Consider the following 16,167-nt stretch of genomic DNA (forward strand, 5'->3'; position numbering starts at 1 on the left):
AACCTCGGTGATATTTGAAATGTCTTCAGGGCTTTTCTTCCATGGTCTTGACAAATAGCACCTGGCTTTTATGCATATTAATCTCTTTAGCAATTGTCACTTGGCCACATCCTTAGTGTTCACTTCTGAAATTTTCTTTTTTTTTTTTTAATTATTTACATAACTAAGCTGTGAATTTTCCAAATCCTTTCACTCTGTTTCCTGTTTTATTATAAGTTCTTTATTGAAGTCATCCCTCACATCTCACTGTATATGGTTAAAAGCAGCCATGCAGCAGCCTGAATGCTTTGCTGCTTGGGTATATCTTCCACCAGACATCGTAGTTCATCACTTCTAAGCTCTGCATTCTGCAAAGCCCTCAGGCTTTGGGCACAATTCAGTCAAGGTCTTTACAACTGTAAAACAAGGATGGACTTTACCCCAGTGTCTAAAACATTGTTCTTAATTTCCCTCTGAAACCTCATCAAAATGGCCTTTACCATTAATATTTCAATCAGCCTTCTGGTCACCACCCCTTATGCAATCTCTAAAAAGTTTCCCGTTTCCCTACAGCTCTCCTGTTGTTTGGACCCCTTACCAGAGTTGCCTTTAATGCTACATTCATAGCAATCTAGGCTTTTTCTAGCCTGCTCCTTCAAATTCTTCCAGCCTCTATCCATTATCTAGTTCCACTGCTTCCACCTTTTCAGCACTTTGCTATAACAACAGCCTCACTTTTCAGTACGAATAGTATGTCTTTTTTTCTGCTGTTATAATAGAGTACCACACACTAAGTAACTTATAAAGGACAGAAATGTATTTGGCTCATGGGTCTGGAGGCTGGGAAGTCCAAGAGGATGGTGCCAGCATCTGGTGAGGGTCATCCCACTGTGGAAGGGTAAGCAAGCATGTGAGACATAGAGAACAAAAGGGGGATGGACTAATCTTTTTATCAGGAGCCCACTCCTGCAATAACTTGCCCACTTCTGCAATGATGGCCTGAATCCACTCATGAGGGTGAAACTCCCATGACTTAATCATCTGTTAAAGGCCCCAGTTAGCAAAAATATTATATTGGCAATTAAATTTCAACATGAGTTTTGGAGGGAGCTCTCAAACCATAGCATTATCTATATTTTACAATGCTGAAGCAGGAAAAGTATTAGTAACTATCCAAAGTTATGACAGGGCCAGGACTCAAATCTATCCAGTCTTTTCATTTAACCAAATCATGGCAGCTGTTTTTTTGCCTACCTGTGGTATTTACCACATGATTATATTACATATTACTTTCCCATTCTTTAATTAATGGTTTAATTTTTTCATTATTTTATTATAAATAATACTGCAATAAACATCTTTATACATATCTCCTTATGCATATATAGGGCATATACATTTTTAATTGTATGAAATCAGATTACTTTCCAAAGTGACCAAAGCAAGTAAAAATTTTCATTACTCCACATCCTCATCAATACACACAGTTCCCAACATTAAAAGGTTCAATTTAGGATTTTTCTACTTTATGATCATGTGAAAGCCATATGCATTCAACAGAAACCATACTTTGAGTACCCATACAACCATTATTTTTTCTCTTTTCAGCGCAGCATTCAATAAAGTACATGAGATATTCAAACTTTATTATAAAATATGTATTGTATTAGATGATTTTTGCCCAAGTGTAGGCTAATGTAAGTTTTCTGAGCATGTTTCAGGTAGGCTAGACTAAGCTACAATGTTCAGAAGGTTAACTGTACTAAATGCATTTGGGAATTGCAACATTTTCAACTTAACCATGAGTTTATTATACATCATAAGCTGAGCAGCATCTGTACTTGGCTGCTCAGATATCCTGAGCAAAAAGAACAAAGGCATAAGTATCACACCATCTGATTTAAAAATATATTATAAGGCTATAGTAACCAAAAGAGGAATGGTATTGGTATAAAAATAGACACATAGACAAATTGTATTTTCCATTTCATGCGTCTGGTGAAGATAAAGATTTTGATGCTTGACTGCAAAGATCTGACTCTGCAGGATGTACTTACTCTCTTTTTTGAAAATATAATGATTTCACAGCCTCCTGCCTTGAACACACTACATTTGTTAACTTTATTTCTTGTTTCATAAAGTCATGTATGACTTTTCTGCTTCTTCCTTGCCTGCCATAATCAGCTTCTGACCATCTGGGACTTAAATGTAAGACCTAAAACTATAAAAATCCTAGAAGAAAACCTGGGGAATACACTTCTTGACATTGGCTGTATTAGTTCATTCTCATGTTGCTATAAGGGCATACTCAAGAGTGGGTAATTTATAAAGGAAAGAGGCTTAATTAATTCACAGTTCTGCAGGAGTGGGGAGGCTTCAGGAAACTTACAATCATGGTGGAAGGGGAAGCAAACATGTGCTTTTTCACATAGTGGCAGCAAGAAGAAATGCCAAGCAAAAGGGGGAAGAGTCCCTTATAAAACCATCAGATCTTGTTAGAATTCACTCACTATCATGTGAACAGCATGGAAGTAAGTGCCCCCATGATTCAGTTACCTCCCACCAGATCTCTCTCACTACACATGAGGATTTGGGGAACTACAATTCAAGATGAGATCTCGGTGGGGACACAGCCAAACCATGTCATTCTGCCCCTGACCCTCCCAAATCTCATGTCCTCACAATTCACAACACAATCATGCCCTTCCAACAGTCCCCTAAAGTCTTGACTCATTCCAGTATTAACTCAAAAGTCGAAGTCCAAAGTCTCATCTGAGACAAGGCAAGTCCCTTCCACCTATAAGCCTATAAAAATCAAAAGCAAGTTGGTTACTTCCTAGATACAATGGGGTACAGGAATTGGGTAAATACACCATTTCACATGGGAGAAATTAGCCAGAACAAAGGGGCTACAGGTCCCATGCAAGCCTGAAATCCAATAGGGTAATTATTAAACCTTAAATTACCAAAATTATCTCCTTTGACTCCATGTCTCACATCCAGGTCACACTGATGCAAGAGGTAGTCTCCCATGGCCTTGGCAAGCTCTTCCCCTGTGACTTTTCAGGGTACAGCCCCCTTACTGACTGCCTTCATGGGCTGACTTTGAGTGTCTGCACCTTTTCCAGGTGCATGGTGCAAGCTGTCAGTGGGTTTACCATCTGGGGTCTAGAAGAGAGTAGCCTCTTCTCATAGGCTTAGTAGGCAGTGCCCCAGTGGGGACTCTGTCAGGGCTCCAACCCCACATTTCCCTTCTGCACTACCCTAGCAGAGGTTCTCCGTAAGGGTTCCGTCTCTGAAGCACACCTCTGCCTGGACATCCAGGCACTTCCATACATTCTCTGAAATCTAGGTGGAGGTTCCCAAACCTCAATTCTCATCTTCTGTGCACCTGCAGGACAAACACTACATGGAAGCTAACAAGGATTGGGACTTACACCCTCTGAAACCATGGCCCAAACTGTACATTGACCCCTTTTAGCCGTGATTGGAGTGGCTGGGACACAGGGCACCAAGTCCCAAGGCTGAACACAGTAGGGGGGCCTGGACCCGGCCTAAGAAACCATTTTTCCCTCTTAGGCCTCTGGGCCTGTGATGGGAGGGCTGCCCTGATGTGCCCTAGAGATGTTTTCCCCGTTGTTTTCATGATTAATATTCTGCTCTTCATTACTTATGCAAATTTCTGCTGCTGGCTTAAATTTCTTTTCAGAAAATGGATTTTTCTTTTCTACTTCATAATCAGGCTGCATATTTTTTAAACCGTTTATGCTCTGCTTTCTCTTGAATGCTTTGCCACATAGAAATTTCATCTGCCAGATGCCCTAAATCATCTCTCTCAAGCTGAATGTTCCACAGATCTGTAGGAAGGGGGCAAAATGCCGCCAGTCACTTTGCTAAAGCAAAACAAGAGTCACTTTTGCTCCAGTTCCTATCTAGTTCCTCATCTCAATCTGAGATTACCTCAGCCTGGGCATTATTGTCCGTATCACTATCAGCATTTTGATGAAAGTCATTCAACAGGTCTCTAGGAATTTCCAAACTTTCCCACATTTGTTATATTCTACTGAGCCCTCCAAACTATTCCAACCTCTGCCACTTACCAGGTTCCAAAGTTGCTTCCACATTTTTGGCTATCGTTATAGCAGCACCCCATTCTGGGTACCAATATACTCCACTAGTCCATTTTCACGCTGGACTAGTGGATGCAAACATGCCCTTTTTCACATGGTGGCAGCAAGAAGTGCCAAGCAAAAGGGGGGAAAGCCTCTTATAAAGCCATCAAATCTCATAAGAACTCACTATCGCTGGGCGCGGTGGCTCAAGCCTGTAATCCCAGCACTTTGGGAGGCTGAGGCGGGCGGATCACGAGGTCAGGAGATCGAGACCCTCCTGGCTAACACGGTGAAACCCTGTCTCTACTAAAAATACAAAAAAAAAAAAAAACTAGCCGGGCGCGGTGGCGGGCGCCTGTAGTCCCAGCTACTCGGAGGCTGAGGCGGGAGAATGGCGGGAACCCGGGAGGCGGAGCTTGCAGTGAGCTGAGATCGCGCCACTGCACTCCAGCCCGGGCGACACAGCGAGACTCCGTCACAAAAAAAAAAAAAAAAAGAACTCACTATCACAAGAACAGCATGGACACATGGGGTTATGAGAACTATAATTCAAAATGCGATTTGGGTGGGGGACACAGCCAAGCCATGTTATTGGCCATGGCAAAGAATTTATAAACCTCAAAAGCAATTACAACAAAGACAAAAACTGACAAGTGAGACTCTAGTTAAACTAAAGAGCTTCTGCACAACAACGGAAACTCTCAATGAAGTAAACAGACAACCTACAGAGTGGGAGAAAATATTTGAAAACTGCATCCAACAGAGGTCTAATATCCACAATCTATAAGGAGCTTAAGCAAATCAAGAAAAAAAAAAAAAACTCCATTAAAAAGTGAGCACAGAACATGAGTAGACGCTTGTCAAGAGAAGACATACAAGCAGTCAACAAACATATGAAAAAAATGCTCAACACCACTAAACATCGGAGAAATGCAAATCAAACCACAGTGAGATATTATCTCACACCAATTAGAATGGCTATTACTAAAAAGTCTAAAAAGAACAGATGCTGATGAGGTTGTGGAGAAAAAGGAATGCTTGTATACTGTTGGTGGGAGCATAAATTAGTTCAGCCACTGTGGAAAACAGTTTGGAGATCTCTTAAAGAACTAAGGATAGAACTACCATTCGAACCAGCAATCCCATTACTTGGTATATATCCAAAGGAAAATAAATCATTCTACCAAGAAGACACTTGCACTCATATATTCACTGCAGCACTATTCACAATAATAAAGACATGAAATCAACCCAGGTGTTCATTAACAGTGGTTTGGATTTTTAAAATATGATACATATACACCATGTAATACTATGCAGTTATAAAAAAGAACAGCATCATGTACTTTGCAGCAACATGGATACAGCTGGAGGCCATTATCCTAAGTAAATAAATACAGAAACAGAAAACTAAATATCATATATTCTCATATATAGGAGGGAGCTAATCATTGGGAACACATGGATATAAAGATGGGAACAATAGACACTAAGGAATACAAGAAGGGAAGGGAGGAAGGGAGCAAGGGTTGAAAAATTATGTATTGGATACTTTGCTCACTACCTGGGTAATGGGTTCAACTGTACCCCAAACCTCAGCATCACACAATATACCTTTGTAACAAACCAGCACATGTATCCCTTGAATATAAAATAAGTTAAAAAAATTTTTAAAGTAGTCATTCTTAATATTAGCAATAGCACCTAGAAATTTAAATGAATATATATAAATATATATATACACATATTTTATAACAGTGACTAAAATGTAGAATATATAAAAATAAATTTAACAGGCAAAAGATGGAATATAACATAATGACATAAAAAATAAAACCCCATTGAAATATTTTTAAATTTCTTTAAAATTGAACAACATGCTTAATTTTTGGAAGAGAAATTTTAATAATTTATAGGTCATCTCCCCAAATTCATGTATCAATTTAATATAACATCATTTAAAATATGTATATACAAACAGTTCATTTGGTAAAAATATTTGCAAAGCAGTGACAGGATTTGTTTTGGAATATTATTTTTAAAAGTTCAGAGGGAAGAAAATGTGCCCAAGAAAAGCTAAGAACATTTATGGAGAAAAACAGTAAGGAAATATGCTTTTTAGGATATCAGAAAAATAATCTATGGCAAATATAATCAAAACAATTTGGTGTTGCCATAGAAATGGAGAAATTGGTCAGTGAAACAGAATCAAGGATACAAATATAGATCCCATTATAAATGAGATTTTAAAATATGTGAAAAGTGGGTTTTCAATTCGAAGGGGAAGAATGAAATATTTAGTAAGCTGTTTGGAAGAAGTGAAGGTTGGCTCACTATTTATGGCATGTGTTTTAAAACTCCACTTGAATTAAAAACCAATGCCAAAATTTTTAAAAATAAAAATCCTTCAATAAAATCTAGAAGACTGCATGTCTAATGTAGTAATAAGAAAAATCATATTAATCAACACTGGAATTCAAAATGTATACAATAAAAATTAAATATATTGTCTATACAAATATTTTAAGTGTGCACAATAAAATTATGAAGAAAGGCAGCAGACGATATGGAAAACATTTACTATCTATGATAAGCATTAATAATTATAATATTCAAAGAACATAGAAATTGAGAAAAATACTAATATCTCAGTAAAGTGGGTAAGAATATTAATAAATGATTTACATAAGAAGTCCAAACATCTGAAGAATATAAAAATATATTTAACTTCACAAGTAGTTAAGAAATTCAAATTAATAACTAATAACGTAAACAGTTACAGCACCTATTGCTGTAAGGACATGAGTAAAGAACAGTGTCATAGTCTTCTAGTAAAAATGTAAATAACTGTACTACTTAGAAAGCAATAAGGCAATATACATTAAAATTGAAAAATAGCTTTGCTCTTTAAACCTGTAGATAAAACACTTTTTAAATAATTACTTTTATTGTAGCCTTGTTTTATGACAAAACCCAACAAAATAGAAACCTCTGGAAACAAAGTGAATGTTTATCAAAAAGGGAATGGTTGAATTTGTTTCTTATTATCCACATCATTTTATATTATATATAGCCATTTAGAATTGAATTTTATCCATAACAATCGACATGGAGGGATTTCCACAAGGAAATCATGAGTAAGAAAACAAGATGCATATATTTTTTAAATGACGACAAAAAGATTGATTTGAATGTGTATATATGTGAATGGCTATAAGAGTAGATACAAATCTAACATAATAGAACCCAGTTAAGATTGATTATCTGTAACACGGAAGCAGAAGAGAAGAGGTGGACAGAGGCAATTAAGAAAGGAAAATTAAAAATTAAGAATTAAAAAAGAACATTATGATGTAATTTACTTTAGGCACTTATACAAAATTATATCTCTATGTATGTATATATTTTCAAAATATATTTTAAAGATGAAAAATCATGCCAATTAAAATAATGGAATGGGTGTTTATGCTTTTAGGTCTAACAATTCAGTCTTTAATCCATCTTGAATTAATTTTTGTATAAGGTGTAAGGAAGGGATGCAGTTTCAGTTTTCTACATACGGCTAGCCAGTTTTCCCAGAACCATTTATTAAATAGGGAATCTTTTTCCCATCTCTTGTTTTTGTCAGGTTTCTCAAAGATCTGATGGTTGTAGATGTGTGGTATTATTTCTGAGGGTAGGCAATACCATTCAGGACGTAGGCATGGGCAAGGACTTCATGTCTAAAATTCTAAAAGCAATGGCAGCAAAAGCCAAAATTGACAAATGGGATCTCATTAAACTAAAGAGTTTCTGCACAGCAAAAGAAACTACCATCAGAGTGAACAGGCAACCTACAGAATGGGAGAAAAATTTTGCAATCTACTCATCTGACAAAGGGCTAATATCCAGAATCTACAGAGAACTCAAACAAATTTACAAGAAAAAAACAAACAACCCCATCAAAAAATGGGCAAAGGATATGAACAGACATTTTTCAAAAGAAGACATGCATACAGCCAACAGGCACATGAAAAAATGCTCATCATCACTGGCCATCAGAGAGATGCAAATCAAAACCACAATGAGATACCATCTCACACCAGTTAGAATGGCAATCATTAAAAAGTCAGGAAACAACAGGTGCTGGAGAGGATGTGGAGAAATAGGAACACTTTTACACTGTTGGTGGGACTGTAAACTAGTTCAACCATTGTGGAAGACAGTGTGGCGATTCCTCAAGGATCTAGAACTAGAAATACCATTTGACCCTGTCATCCCATTACTGGGTATATACCCAAAGGATTATAAATCATGCTGCTACAAAGACACAGGCTACACGTGTGTTTATTGCGGCACTATTCACAATAGCAAAGACTTGGAACCAACCCAAATGTCCATCAATGATAGACTGGATTAAGAAAATGTGGCACATATACACCATGGAATACTATGCAGCCATAAAAAGGGATGCATTTGTGTCCTTTGTAGGGACACGGATGCAGCTGGAAACCATCATTCTCAGCAAACTATCGCAAGGACAGAAAACCAAACACCACATGTTCTCACTCATAGGTGGGAATTGAACAATGAGAACACTTGGACAAAGCAAGGGGAACATCACACACCTGGGCCTGCCGTGGGGTGGAAGGAAGGGGGGAGGGATAGCATTAGGAGATATACCTAATGTAAATGACGAGTTAATGGGTGCAGCACACCAACATGGCACATGTATACATAGGTAACAAATGTACACGTTGTGCACATGTACCCTAGAACTTAAAGTATAATTTAAAAAAAAGAAAAAAAGAGAGAAAATAATGGAATGGGTAATGTAACTTAAATAAAAAGTAAATGTTGTGCTACTTTTTAGTTTAGTTTTTCCTGGTACTCAGATCCAGATTATTCTTTGGAACTAACATATACAGATACTATGGAACCTGAATGTATATTAAAATGGTGCAGTGATAGCTTTTTCAAATTTTTTTTCCATATTAAAGGAAAAAAATATATACTTATTGGTATTTTAGCTAAGGTAGGATCAACAGGAAAGAATTAGAAACAGGAATGAATCATGGGAGCAACTTAAGGTTGAAGTTTTGGCAACTTGTCTGTACCTATAAAAAGATTCAGGAGAATCTAATATGTAAATGGATGTAAAATTTTCACAGAACAAATATTTGCTAGACTCTGTTCTAGGCACTGAGGCCAGCAATAAATATGAAAGTATAGTGTACATCTCTCATGGAGCTTATATTTCATTTTGGGGAATAATATCATTGATAAGTGAACACATAAATGGAGATAGTCTCCACTAGCAAGTGGGCTTTGATACAAATCAGACAATACTGTGATGACCAGCAGTGTGGAGAGGCGTTCCAGACCCAACATGAAAGGACTTAAAGAACCCCTCCCGCGCAGCTCTGAGAGGCACGATTCCCAGGCAGGGAGAACATCTGGTGCAAAAACTGTAGTTGGGAATGAGCTTGGGATGTTCAAGGCTCGAGGGTCTAAAAGGAGGAAAAAAGAGATGAGAGCTGAGAATAGGGACAGTGAGAAATTGTAAGGTTTTGGATACTGTAGAATCTTCAAGTTGGGCACTAATTCTGTAGGTAAATATGAATTAGAAGTTGCTAAAACCTAGATAATCAAAATATCAAGAAAAGCAAGCTCAGGATACTGGCCAAGCTCACGCTGGTCTTTGATACTTCTGTGTTAAGGGAAGCACGGGGCCACTAGTTTTGAAAGAAGCATATATCACAGAAATTACTTAATGTAGTTTTTCCAGCTGAAAAAAAAAGCAGGAACAAAGGGAATTCCCTCAGACAGGGAAGATTTTAGCCAAAAGCTTCTAAGCTTTAAGTGACACTGATATAAATGATATAAATGGCTACCCAAGGACAAAAACAAACAAAGAAAACACTTTGCATACCTGTGGAGGATGGGGAATTCCAGACAGAAGAGGAGATCATGAGTAAGGAGAAAGAGAAATGCAAGGCTGTAAACTCTACTGAGAGAGTTGTCTATTGTAAATGAGATACAGCATCCTTACAAAGAGTAGAAGATGTGATCCTAGAGAGACCCCACATTCAGTTTATTATCAGTGTCCCAAGAATGCAAGGACAGGAAGTAAAATGGGAAGGAAAATTTAGAGACTTTAAATTAGACCTTTTTTTTTTTTTTTTACAAACAAGATTTTGCTCTGTTGCCCAAGCTCGAGTGCAGTGGCACAATCATGGCTCACTGCAACCTCAACCTCCAGGGGTCAAACGATCCTTCCACCTTAAGCGTAACCTCCTGAGTTGCTGGAACTACAGGTATATGCCACTATGACCAGCTAGCTTTTGTTTGTTTGTTTGTGTTTGTTTATTTGTTTTTAATTTGTAGGCACTGGCTCTCACTATGTTGCCTAGGCTGGTCTCAAACTAGGCTCAAGTGATCCTCCTGCCTCTGCCTGCCAAAGTGCTGGAATTACAGGCATGAGTGGCCTAAATGAGGTACTTTAAAGATTTTAAATGAGACTCCATACTTTAAGGGAAAGTAGGGGATTTGAGAGAAATCCTAAGCACTGCAAGTATCACCTCTTTAAATGTTTACATTTAGCAAGGAGATAGGGTGTTTGAGATGGCACTCTTGGTAAGATAAAGCAGTTTTTATAAGTCACAAACTCCTCCAAGATACGAGAATCATAAGGTCATGTGCAAGCACTTAATCTGAAATTTGTCTCTATTTCCTTGTATGTTTGCAGGTGGTAAATTCTAATATATACAACTATTTGATTTAACTCACATTCTGGTGAGGCTAAATTAAAGAAATATTTATCCTCTTGCTATAATTTTTCTAAATACCTCCTGTCCAAGACAACACTTAAGATTCTTAAGATTAGTCTGTCTATGGTTGCAAAATGGCAATGTGGATTGGGACAAATTTTTTTCATTACGGGAAATCATGAAAATAATTTTGACTCAGAATCATATATATACTATATATTTAAATGTATATTATATATATATGTGTGTGTGTATACACACACACATACACACACACACACAAACACATACCACCCAAACCCAACTCCAGCCCACTAATCTGTGGTGGTACATTTCAAAAAGTTTCACAAATAACTCCGATGTTTCTTACTTCCACTTAGAAAAATCTTCATGAGGACTGTAATATTTATCTCTTCCTAGGTATATAGTTTCATGTGGAAAGGATCAGTATAAAAAGAAATTGGTATGTTGATTGTAAGCTGTTGTTACTACATACTTGGGAGCCCTGCAGTGTAGAATTTAAGCACATGGACTGGGACACTACATGAGTTCATTATCCTGGTTCCTCAAACTAGAAAACATGTTTACTTTGGCAAATTATTTCTGAGCCTCAGTTTCTTTAAACACCAAAAACGGATTGTAAGCATACTCAATTTCTAAAATCATGAGGATTAAATGAGATAATGTATATGGTTACAGCTCACTTAAGTTTAGATATTTTGATCTCATTTGACTTTGGAAAATTATTGATGCTTTCTAAATTTTGTGGGAATGCAACCATAACTATAATATTCTAATACGTTTAGTAAACCCTCCAGAATTCTGAAAATACGGATCAACTGAGACTTGTCTGAGGGACTAGAAAAAGGCTCATCAGTTCTAATGGCAGTTACTTTATTCTGCAACTGCCACATGGAACCCAGACTCCATGTAGACACCTAAATAAGACTCTTACAATAGCCCAAGAAGAAAATAGTAAGAAATATACTTTCATAATATTTGAAAACTTTAAATTTTAAATGGACATACAGTTGAAAGAGAACCAATTTTTTGGCATTTCAGGAGTTATTTTGTTTGTTTCTTTTTTCTTTCTCTTTTCTAATTACTGGTGTGGTGTGATTTGGATTGTGCAATTATTCTGATGGTCGTTATACGACCTAGCTGGTATGCTTAGCTGTAATAGAATCAAGCCTAGTTTGTCATGGAAACCAGAAAGGGCATGTCTTGTCATTCATGTGTAGCATTAAATTTAATATTTATGCTGTCCTGACTCACTTTGCCTTTTTGGGGGGACTAAACTATGGGAAGATATCAAGGAGGCATTCATACTATGCTTGAGGCTCTGGACCTCTCTTTTCCTGGTCTCTGGTGCATACTATAGAAACTGTACTGGGAATTGCCCACCTGCAGATGCAGGAGAGACTCCTCTGCTTTTAGTTGGTTTCCTCCCCTGCCACAGGCAGAAATCCCTTTAGATTTTTCAGAGATGGGTGTGTTAAAAACATTCTTGTGCATCCCCTGTGTACCAGACACAATATCCAGCACAATACATCATTCTGTTAATTTCTTCTATTAGGACATTTTGTAGAGGAGGTGTTGATGTCATAGAATTTCAGGGCCTTGCCTAAGGGCAGAAGCTCTCAAATGGCAGAGCAAGGATATATGAGCTTTCTCACTCTGGATACTCTGCCCTCTACCATAGAAACAGAGAAATCTAGAGGGGTGAAAGGATTTTAGAAATCAAATTATAATTCATCCTTTTACATTTGAGGAATCTTAGACATGGAGAAGTTAAATGATTTGCCTGAGGCACAGAGCCAGTTAGAAGCCTGACTGGGAAGAAACCAAATTTCTTTACTTTTAGAAGTCTCCTATTTGAAAACTCCATAAAGCAAGGATACCAGACCCATTCCCAACAGCTGTCTGCTGTAGTGACCATTGCATCTTTTTGTATGGGTAGTATATTTCCATTTCCTTCTAGTCTAATGGAGCGAAAGTCTCCCTGAAGCCTTAATGTTCAGTTTCAAGAGAATTGGAAAATTCATTTAAGAACCAGTTTATCCACAAAGCTAGAACTTAAAATCAAAGGGAAACAGAGAGGAAAGGAAAATGAACTGTTAACATCAGGTTAATGGTAAGCATAAAATTCACATGTTTAAGAGAACAATTTGTTAAGATTATTAAAATACTATATAAATATTGATATAGTTTGGCCGTGTCCCCACCCAAATCTTGTCTTGAATTGTAGTTCTTGTAATCCCCATGTGTTGCTGGGAGGGACCCGGTGGGAGGTAATTGAATCATGAGGGCAGTTACTGCCATGTTATTCTCATGATAGTGAGTGAGTTCTCATGAGATCTGATGGTTTTATAGGGGGCTTTTCCCCTTTTGCTTGACACTTCTCCTTCGTGCCATCACATGAAAAAGAACATGTTTGCTTCCCCTTCTGCCATGATTGTAAGTTTCCTGAGGCCTCTTCAGCCCTGCAGAACTTTGAGTCAATTAAATATTTTTCCTTCATAAATTACCCAGTCTCAGGCAGTCCTTTATAGCAGCATGAGAATAGACTAATCCAGATATGTTTTAGGAATGTGAGATTGTATTTATCCCATTTTCTTTGAATGTGCTTGACAGTTTTAAAATATTTAGCTAAAATAAATGTCCTTTTTTCCATAATAAAGAGGGTAGTATTTTACAAAATTATTACTTTTAAGTATCTGAAGTTTCAATGCATGAAGTTGTCCTTATTTTGTGCTCCATATTACAGCTGGAAATCCATTTTAATGCAATGCAGTGAAAAGGTTTGTAATATCACAGAGGCATTTGCATGGAATTCTCATAAGAAATCACACACACACATACACACACACACACACCACACACACACACAGAGCCAAAGAACAACTACAATAAATAAACTGATACTTCAGGAAGAAATCATTCATTGGTTTATAGTGAATTCATATTTATTCAACCTATAGTCTTTGGCATCTCTAAAAGATAGTATTGGTGAGCAGTATGATTTATAGGAACTATGGGATAAAATAATCATACAAATAAAACAATGAATTTCTAATATATAATTTTAGATACTTTGTAATGTGTTCACAAAATGCACCAAGAATAAAACTGCCAGATAAAACAGACAAACAGATAGATGAAGCAAAAATAAGTTTAAGCCTCAAATGCTCTAAAGTTTTCTATAGACATGAAGAAATCGTGGCTAGTAGAAAGATCTTATTGGGGTGTATGGATTTTGGAAAAACAAATATTGAGAAAAAGAATAGGATAGTGATATATTGTTATTATTGTTATTTTCAAGCAATAAAGCGCTTTTTGATTAGTACAATAGCCAGTCTTTAATGTTAATATGTGCCTTTAAATTCAGTGCAGTAAGTACTGTTACTGCACTATATTGCATCACTGTTTTATTAAATGATCAACCTATAGAAGTTTTTAACAGATGAAATATTCTAATTGAATTCTGCCTACAATTACCATTCTGTTGATGATAATGGCACTATTTTTGAGCATGTTATAGCCATTTTGCAAATTCAACCATAACTTAGATTCATCATTATTATAATTTTACTCAATTGATTATGGTTTAATTAGAAATCCAGACGGAAACAAAAATATGTCCTTCACAGTTTACAAACCATTGATTTTTCCATCCTTTCTCTCATTAGTTGTTACCACTTGAAAGTTATTTGGATGTGAATGGAATTAGAAATTTAGATACATGTTTACAACAACTTTGCATATTTGGATTAAAAAAAGTAAACCAACATCTTTGTACAATTCATGTTATAATTAAGATTTTAAAAAATAAATAAATATTTCAAATATCTACAGTCTAGCTGAGGGGAAATGGGAAATGAACAAATGTATTTTTGGTTTTTAGCTAGTAGTTCTGTCTTTAACTGGAACGACAGCTTGAAGCAGATCATTTTCCTCTCCTCCAGACCCTAAATTTGACCTAGGGCAGCACTGTTGGAAAATGCCTGATGGTTTGGCAGAAGAACTAAAATGGTATTGTCTGGAAACCCTATCTCACTCCCGGAAGGGGATAAAACCTATCCAAACGCCTTCAGTAAGGACTCTGGTGTTCTGGACGCAGCTCAGAAATCTCATTTTAGCTTTTCTAGCAAGTGGAAATGCACAGGATGAAGCCTCAGATACACAAAGATCATTGCTCAGAAGCATCACGGATGAAAGCAGTTTAGAAACTCGCTAGCTTCAAACCGGCTAAGAAAATTCAACAAAGTTACAATACAGCCCTGGAGAGGGTTTGGGGGGAACTCTAAGGTTAAGAAAGCGCCCCAAATCCCTTGACCAGGTCCCTGCTCTGCAAGCCTGGGGTCACAGCCATCTGTGGTGCAGACATCCAGGGCAGAGAAGTCCCCAATGTCGGGCCAGTGACCAAAGGGGTGCCTGTGTAATTAGGAAGGGATTTGAAAAATCCAAGGTGTCAGTCCCCAATCGCTAATATGTATCATCAAGGCAAGCGTTAGGCATTAGAGAGGGATCGCGCCCTTACGCGGGGGCCCCCAGCCAAACTGGCCCATGCTGTTACCTCTCCCGGCGAGCCCTGTCGGCGGCGGGAACCGGAATCCACCAAGCCCGTCTGCAGCAACAGGTTCTGTCCCTTGCTCTGGCTCCAGCTACTTTTCGCGGTCTGGCGGCTCAACCCCAGCCGACGTCTGTCCGCCTCGGACTCCCTGCTCCGCTTCAGGCTGCCCCGCCGCGGTGCAGGGCGCTGAGTGCTCTGCGCTCGCTCCCCGCCTCCCTGACCCCTTCAGATAAGACGTCACTCTCCAGGAGGCACCAGCTGACCACTGGGGTTCCGAAGAAACTATTCATATCCCGCTAATGGGCACCCAGGTACATTCTTGTGAAACTCAGAATTCGAGTGCAGCAAAGGAAAGGAAGCATCAGTATGACTAGCATCATCGCCGTTACCTGCCTCCAGATCCTGGACAAGTGATTTAGCCTCTCTGTGCCTCAGTTTCCTCGTTTGTAAAATAGAGATGATGATGACATTAATCAGAAGGTAATCTGAAAATTATTTGTCTACGTGCAAAAGTGCCTGGAATAGTCTTGTACAAATTAAGCATTACACTAAATGTGAGCTATCATCATCTCTAAGGTTTTAATGGGACTGAGAGGTTCATCGCATATTGCAAACCCTCCCTCTGTCTGAAGCAGACCCTATTCTTTGAATCTTTGCAAAGACCTTTTAGCTTGCAAGCAAACCCCTCTGAAATTCTGGAAATTTATTCACAGCATAATCAGAAATGGAAGGAGGAGAACCCTGGGGAGACTCA

At 37.8% G+C, this 16,167-nt stretch overlaps 1 protein-coding gene across 1 annotated transcript in view; it reads right to left on the reverse strand.

Annotated features, from left to right (window-relative positions):
- The window catches only part of NPFFR2 (neuropeptide FF receptor 2), a 98,712-nt gene extending 82,929 nt beyond the window's left edge, over nt 1-15,783 (reverse strand). Inside the window, exon 1 of the mRNA XM_033214481.1 lies at nt 15,417-15,783. The gene's annotated coding sequence lies outside the window, so the exon portion shown is untranslated. The remainder of the gene's footprint in view (nt 1-15,416) is intronic.
- Between the last annotated feature and the right edge of the window lie 384 nt (nt 15,784-16,167).

The sequence above is a fragment of the Trachypithecus francoisi genome, unplaced genomic scaffold (assembly GCF_009764315.1).
Source record: "Trachypithecus francoisi isolate TF-2019V2 unplaced genomic scaffold, Tfra_2.0 Lachesis_group1, whole genome shotgun sequence".
Classification (NCBI taxonomy): domain Eukaryota; kingdom Metazoa; phylum Chordata; class Mammalia; order Primates; family Cercopithecidae; genus Trachypithecus; species Trachypithecus francoisi.